The sequence below is a fragment of the Pteropus alecto genome, unplaced genomic scaffold (assembly GCF_000325575.1).
Source record: "Pteropus alecto unplaced genomic scaffold, ASM32557v1 scaffold61, whole genome shotgun sequence".
NCBI lineage: Eukaryota > Metazoa > Chordata > Mammalia > Chiroptera > Pteropodidae > Pteropus > Pteropus alecto.
Window position 1 is genome coordinate 953 of NW_006434835.1, and position 8127 is coordinate 9079.

At 48.8% G+C, this 8127-nt stretch overlaps 1 non-coding gene and 1 pseudogene across 1 annotated transcript; both read right to left on the bottom strand.

The window, feature by feature from the left end:
* Positions 1 to 1615: 1615 nt before the first annotated feature.
* LOC112478584 lies at positions 1616 to 1733 on the bottom strand (annotated as a pseudogene).
* Positions 1734 to 5484: 3751 nt separating this feature from the next.
* LOC112478586 lies at positions 5485 to 5603 on the bottom strand. The gene has a single exon (XR_003045887.1). It is a non-coding gene; the product is annotated as a 5S ribosomal RNA (ribosomal RNA).
* Positions 5604 to 8127: the final 2524 nt, after the last annotated feature.

The following is an 8127-nucleotide window of genomic DNA, read 5'->3' on the forward strand; positions in this document are numbered from 1 at the left end:
TCCCCTCCCCTGTTCCCGCCCTGCCTTGACTGGCAGCTGGCCTCCGCGACAAGATCCAGAGCCTTGGCGGGGGCCGGAGCAGCAGCCATGGCCGAGGCCAGCATGGACGAGCGCTCGCCACTGATGTCCGCGACCCGCTCAGGAGGCGTCACCCTCACCGCGCCGCCGCGCTGGCCAGAGAGCGGCCCCAGACGCGATGCAGCGCAGACCCCTCGCGGAGCAGAGGGCTTCGCGCTCTGAGCCCTCCAGGGCTGCGCACAGGGCTTCGGGGGGCCTCGGGAGCGCGCGTTCGCCTGGCCCCTTCCTCCAGAACCTTGGCCGGTTCCCGGCCATAACGAAAGTCTGGGTGGGCGCTCTCGCATCCCGGGACTGCACAGGCCCTGTACTTGGCCACTCGGCAGGATCCTTGCCCGGGTGTGCCCCGCTATCATCTCGGCCAACCCTTCCCCTGTGCTCCCCGCCGTGGCCGAGCCCGAACTGCCCAAAACCAAGTGGAGACACCGGCCACACCAAAGGCAACGCTTCGGCCCCGCGACCTCGCCCTCCACCCTGAGCCCTCCGCCCTTAGGCTCCACCCAGCGGCGCCCAAGAAGCGAAGGGCCCAGAGCGGAGAGAGGAAACAGCCCAGGGCTGGCTGCAGGAGAGCAGGTGGAGACGGGCGGGGGGCGCACAGACGTTCCTGCAGCCCTTGGGCCCCGTAGCCTGCCCCAGACCTCCGAGACAGCGAGCGAGCAGGGCTGGGGCGCGTCCAGGGGCACTCTGGCTGGACGGCGGCAAAAGGAGGGAGTGGCTAAAGGCTACAGCACCCGGTATTCCCAGGCGGTCTCTCATCCAAGTACTGACCAGGCCCAACTCTGCCTAGCTTCCGACACCAGGCGCGATTGGGTGTGTTCAGGGTGGTAAGGCCATAGATGGGAGAGGCTGTCGCCTGGCGACTGCTGACCCAAGAGCTCAAGCCTGGCCTCCTGGGCGCAGGAGACCCTCGTGCCGGCACCGCACCTCCTGCGGGGGTGCTGGGGTCCCGCTGCGGAAAGGAAAGACGCATGGGCTCCCTGGAGTGTGTGTGTGTGTGTTGGCCGCTCGCTGCGGGCCTGCCGCGAGCGAGATGGGAGACGGGACTCGCCACTGACGCGGGCGCACTCTCGAGAGCCTCAGCCTCTCTGACGCAGATGGTCGGTCCCGCTTCCTGTCCCGGCCGTGCGGGGCGCCCTCGTGCCGCGTCCGAGGGCACCTGGCAGTCCTTGAGCGGAGCGGGGAGAAGGATACCGGCGGAGACTTGAGGCCTCGGGCGCGGCGGGGCAGGTGGTGGTGGACGGTCCCGCGTCCCGGGAAGGCGAGCGCACTCCCAGCGTGTGTCAGAGACGGCGGTCCTTGGTGCTCGGCCCCGCGGAGCCCAGGAAAGGAAGGGCTCGGAGCGGAGAGCGATAACAGCCCAGGGCTGGCTGCAGGAAAGCAGGTGAGGGCGGGCGAGGGTGCGGGGTGCACGGCCGTTGGAGAAGCCCTTGAGCTCGGTCGCCTGCCCGGAACTCCTGAGACAGCGAGCGAGCAAGCGAGCAGGGCCCGTAGGCGTTTGGAGGCAGCCTGGCTACAGGGCCACAAAGGAGGGGGCGGCAAAAGCCTACAGCACCCGATATTCCCAGGCGATCTCTCATCCAAGTACTAACCAGGTCCGACCCTATTAGCTTCCCAGATCAGACGAGATCTGGTGCGTTCAGGGTGGTACGGCGGTAGACGCCAGAAACTGTTGCCTGCTGCCACAAAAGTTCGAGACTGGCCTCCTGGGCGCCAGAGATGTGCGAGCATGCACCGCAGAAAATAAATTTTTATGATGACATACACATGGGTGCTAATTTGAAATGCATATGATAGCCCCAGAAATAACTGTTCATGAGATGCACCGCTGTGTTATTCCCAACAACCCCACAAGATGGCAGTAGAGCGTCAAGTTTTAGGGTGACATAGATCCTATATGGTCATGGTATGGCAATAGAGAATGTATATTCATGATCACTCAGGTGTTATTAATAAAATATACACTTGATGGCAGGAGAAAATTAATTTTTATGATGACCTACACTCTGTTATTCTCAAAATGCCCACAGGATTGCAGCAGAAAAAAAAAAATTATGAAATACACTGGTGTTATTTCCTTCCCGCTGCGGAAAGGAAATATCCTTTCACAATATCCACGAGATGGCAGCAAAGAACAATTTTTCAAGACGCACTGCTGTGTTATTCCCAAGATTCACACAAAATGGAAGCAGAAAAAAAGCATTATACCAACATAGCCTGGGGAGTCATTTTTAAATGCACATAAGATAGTAGCACAAATAACTTTTCAAGACGTGCACTCTTGTGTTAATCCCAAAATGCTGAGCAGATGGCAGCAGCAAATAACTTTTTATATTAACATACACATGCCTGTTATTTTCAAATGCCCACCAGATGGCAGCAGAGAATAATCTTTCATGACATGTACCTTCTTGTTTATCCCAAGATACACACGAGATGTCCATGTACAAGAACTTTGTTTGACCAAATGTCCACAGATGTCATTTTCTAACTGTATGAGATAATGAACGAAATAACTTTATGATATGTGCTATGGTATTATTCCCAATATGACAACCAGATGGCAGCACGGAATGAGTACTGAAGATGATCTACAGTAAGATATTATTTCCAAACTGCCCACAAGACTACAGCAGAGAATTACTTCATGACAAGCACTCCTGTGTTTTTCACAAGATGCACACGAAATGGCAGCAGAAAACTTTTCAAAATGACATTTCACAGAGTTTATTTTCTGAATGCACATGAGATAGCAACAAAATTACAGTTTATGACATGCACTGTGATTTATTCTGAAAATGCTCACCATATGGCGGCAGGTGAATATTCATAACAAACACTAAGTTATTATTTCTAAAATCCCCTCCAGATGGCAGCAGCGAACACATTTCATGACATACACACTTTTGTTTTTCCCAATATTCACACGAAATGGCAACAGAGAAAAAATTTATAGAGACACACGCTGGAGTGGTATTTTTTAAAGGCACAAGACAGTAGCAGTAATAACTTTTCATGGGATGCACTGTGGCATTATTCCCCAAAATGCCCACCAGATGGCAGCAGAAAATAAATTTTTACACTCACGTACACCTGAGTGTTATTTTCAAAATTTCCACGAGATGACAACAGAGAAAAGTTTTTCATTACATGCAGTCCTGTGTTATTCTCAAGTTTAACCTGAAAAGGCATCAGAGGAAGAAATTATAACTACATAACCTGGGGTGTTATTTTTTAAATGCACACGAGATAACAGCGGTTTTTTTCATGACATTCACTGTGGCGTTATTCCCAAATAGCCACCAGATGAGATCAGAAAATAATTTTGTGCTCACATACACCTGGGTATTATTTTCAAAATGCCCACGAAATGGCAGTAGAGAACAACTTCATGACATGCACTCCTGTGTCTTTACACAGATGCAAATGAAATGGCAGTAGACAAAAAGTGATTATAATGACATTCTTTTGGGTTTATTTTCTGAATGTGCCTTACGCAGAGGCTGAAATAACATTTTATGATCTGCGCTGTGTTGTTATTCCCTGAATGCCTATCAGATGGCAGCAAGAATAAATTTTATTACACTCGTGTTATTCTCAAGATGCACAATAGATGAAGGCAGATAATGAATATTTATGGTGACCTACACCAGGTTTTATTCCCGGAAAGTCCGCCAGATGGCAGCAAAGAGTAACTTTTTTATTTCATATACTCTGGTGTTATTCCCCAAAAGCCCACCAGATGACAGCAGAAAATAAATTTTAATGATCACATACACTGTGTGTTGTTTTCAAATACCCACGAGATGGCAGCAGAGAAAAACTCTTCATAACGATGTGCCCTGGGTGTTATTTTCAAAATGAACATGAAAAAGCAGCAGAAATAACTTTATGAGCAGCGCTGTCATGTTATTCCCAAATTTCCCACCAGACGGCAGCAGATAATGAATATTCATAATGACCTACACTTGCTGAACTGTATTCAAGTGTTCTTCCCAAAATGCACACGATATGGCAGCGAGGATAACAAATAACGTTTCAATACCTAATCTCTGGTGCTATTCCCAAAATGCACACGATATGGCAGCGAGGATAACAAATAACGTTTCAATACCTAATCTCTGGTGCTATTCCCAAAATGCACACGATATGGCAGCGAGGATAACAAATAACGTTTCAATACCTAATCTCTGGTGCTATTCCCAAAATGCACACGATATGGCAGCGAGGATAACAAATAACGTTTCAATACCTAATCTCTGGTGCTATTCCCAAAATGCACACGATATGGCAGCGAGGATAACAAATAACGTTTCAATACCTAATCTCTGGTGCTATTCCCAAAATGCACACGAGATGGCAGAAGAGGATAACGAATAACTTTTCATGACCTAAACGCAGAGAATAGCATTTCCCTGCCCTAAGGGTTCTGCTCACCATTAAAATAAGAGTCCAGACCCTTGGTACTTAGCTCACTTTGAAATAACTCCTGTCCTTTACATATCTCTTCTCACCCCGGGCCAAGCCCCCTCACCCCTCCCCCAGTCCTCTCCCCCTGTCCCCTCTTCCCCCCTCCCTTTTTCCTCTCCCTCTGTCCTTCCCCATCACACTCCTGTCCCGCTCCTCGGTCCCTGCCCCGCCTTGACTGGCAGCCGGCCTCTGCTAGACAGGGCTGAGCTGCAACGGGGACCGGAGCAGCAGCCATGGCCACAGTCGGCGTGGACGAGCGCTTGCCCCTGCGACCCGCTCGGGCGGCGTCACCTCCCCGGTCCAGCGCTGCACACAGGGCCGGTGAAGAGCGCGCCTGCCTTGCCCTTTCATCCCAGGCCTTGGTCGGTTCCCAGTCTTGCCGAATATGTGGGTCGGCGCTCTCGCATCCCGGGACTACCCAGGCCCCGGACAGCAAGCCTCACCAGTCTTGGCCGCTCGGCAGGACCACGGCGCAAGCTTGGCCCGCCATCCTCTAGGCCACCTGAGCACCTAGGTAGGTGCAGCCCAGGCACGTCCTGGCCAAGCCGTAACCCAGATCCACCCCTCCCTTGAGCTCTCAGCCGTGGCCGAGCCCGACCTGCCACAAACCACGTGGAGCCACCGGCGACACCACCAGGCTACTCTTCCACCTGCGACCTCGCCCTCCACTCAGAGCCCTCGCCCTCCACTCAGAGCCCTCGGGCTCGACCCTGCAGAGCCCAGGAAGGGAAGTGACCAGAGTGGAGAGAGAAAACAGCCCTGGGCTGGCTGCAGGAGCGCAGGTGGAGGTGGATGGTGGCTCGGGGCGCACGGACATGCGTGCAGCCCTTGGGCTCAGGCGCCTGCCTGGGACCCCTGAGCCAGTGAGCCAGCGAGCGAGCAGGGCCCGGGGGCGTTCAAGGGCACCCTGGCTGGAGGGCGGCAAAAGGAGGGGGCGGCAAAAGCCTACAGCACCCGGTATTCCCAGGCGGTCTCCCATCCAAGTACTAACCAGGCCCGAACCTGCTTAGCTTCCAAGATCAGACGAGATCAGGCGTGTTCAGGATGGTATGGCCTTAGACGGCAGAGGTTGTCGCAGGGGTTCCACGGGCGAGGAGGGGGCCAGGAGGCGCCAGACGCGCTAAGGCTCCATGGGTCTTAACGGTTTGTGGCACTGCCAAAGATCTAGGTGGTCACTCTCGAATCCCAGGACTGGCCAGCAAAAAAATAACTTCTCATGATGACATACACTCATCAGTTATTCCCAGGATACACACTGGATGGCAAAAAATGATAACTTTTCATGATAACATACATGCATGTGTTACTCAAGTGATGCCCAGAATGACAGCATAGAATAACTTTTTCTGAGAATATACATCTGGATGTTATTCCAAAAATGTCAGCCAGATGGTAGCATAAAATGCCTTTTTCTTAAATGTACTCTAATGTTATTCCGAAGATGCACACTACATGGTGGCAGAAAATGAATTTTCATGATGCCCGACACTCCGATGTTATTCCTAAATTGCCCAAGAGATGGCGGCAGAAAATAAATATTTCTAATGACATACACCAGAGTGTTATTTTCAAAAAGCCCACGAGATGGCAGCAAAAAATAATTTTTCGTGAAATGCAGTCCTGCGTTATTCCCAATATTCACACAAAATTAGAGAAGAGAAAAAATTCTAAACAACATGCCCTTTGGTGTTATTTTTTATATGCACACGAGACAGCATTAGAAATAAGTTTTCATGACATGCACTGTGGTGTTACTCCCAAAATGCTGACCAGATCGCAGCAGAGAGTAATTTTTTTTCTTTCATTACATCCACTCTGAATTTATTCCAAGATGCAAAGTAGATGAGAGCAGAAAATGTATTATCATGATGGCATACACCGGGCTATTATTCCAAAAAATGACCACAGGATGGCAGCATAAAATTACTTTTTATGATGACATACACTAGTTTGTAATTTGCGAAATGGCACGAGTTGGCAGCAGAAGATAGTTTTTCATGACATGCACTTCCCTAATTTTCCCAAGATGCACATGAAATGGCCACAGACAGTAACTTTTCACAACGACATGCCCTTAGGTGTCATTTTCAAAATGCACACAAGACAGCAGCTGAAGTTATTCCCTATTACATGTGCTGTGATCTTCTTTGCAAAATGCCCACCAGATGGCAGCAAAGGATAAATATTCATGACAACAAACAATGGCGGTGTAATCCTTAAGTGCCCAACAGAAGACAGCAAAAAATAACTTTAGATTACTTACCGTCTACTGTTATTTCCTAAATGCACACCAGATGGCAGCAGAGAGTAAATTTCTTTTATTACTTATGCTCTGATGTTATTCCCAAAATGCTCACCAGATGGCAGCAGAGAATGAATATTCATGACAACAAAACCCTGGTGTTATTCCTAACATGCTTAGCAGATGGCAGTGGAGAATAACTTTTTCTTACAATCTGGTATAATTGTGAGATGCACACAAGATGGGTGCAGAAAACAAATTTGTATCTAAGCTACACTCGGATTTTACTCCCAAAATTCACACCCGGTAGCAGCAGAAAATAAATCTTTATGATGAAATATACCTGGGTGTTATTTTCAATGTGCCCACAAGATGGCAGCAGAAACAATGTTTCAAGACATGCAATCCTTGTTTTTAACAAAGTGCGCACGAATTGGCAACAGACAAAAGCATTTTATGATGACATGCCCCTGGGTGTTATTTATGAAATGTGCATGGGAGAGTAGCTTAAATATCTCTTCATGACGTGCACTGTGACATTACTCCCAAAATTCCCACTGGATGGAAGCAGAGAATGAATTTTCATGATGACAGCCACTCAAGTGTTATTCCTAAAAGACCCACCAGATGGCAGCAGAAAATACATTTTTAGGATGACATACACCTACGTGTTATTTTCAAAATGCCCACGAGACGGCAGCAGAGAATAATTTTTCATAACAGGCACTCCTTGTTTTTCTCAAGACGCACATGAGTGGCAGCGGACAACTTATCATGACAACATGACCTTAGGTTATAATCAAGCACACATGAGATAGCAGCAGAATTAACTTTTTATGACATGCCTTGTGGTGTTACGGCCAAAATACCCACTAGATGACAGCAGTGAATGACTATTCATGGTGACCTACACTCGGTGTTCTTCCTAAATGCCCACCAAATGGCAGCTGAAAAAATTATATTGACATACACTTGCATGTTATTATCAAAATGCCCATGAAATGGCAGCAGAGAATAATTTTTTCATGACATGCACTCCTGTGTTTATCCCTAGATACACACGAAATGGCCAAGGATGAAACCTCTTCTTAACAACCAGCCCTTAGGTGTTACTTCCTACTGCACAGATAGCAGCAGAAATAACTATCTATGGTATGAGCTGTGGTTTTATATCCAAAAGCCCATCAGATGGCAGCAGAACAATAAATTTTCATGACATATACTTGCATTTTTTTTTCAAAATGTCCATGAAATGGCAGCAGAGAATAATTTTTCATGTCATGCAATCATGTTCTTTTCCCAAGATACACACGAAAGGCAGCAGACAGCTTTTCATAACATCA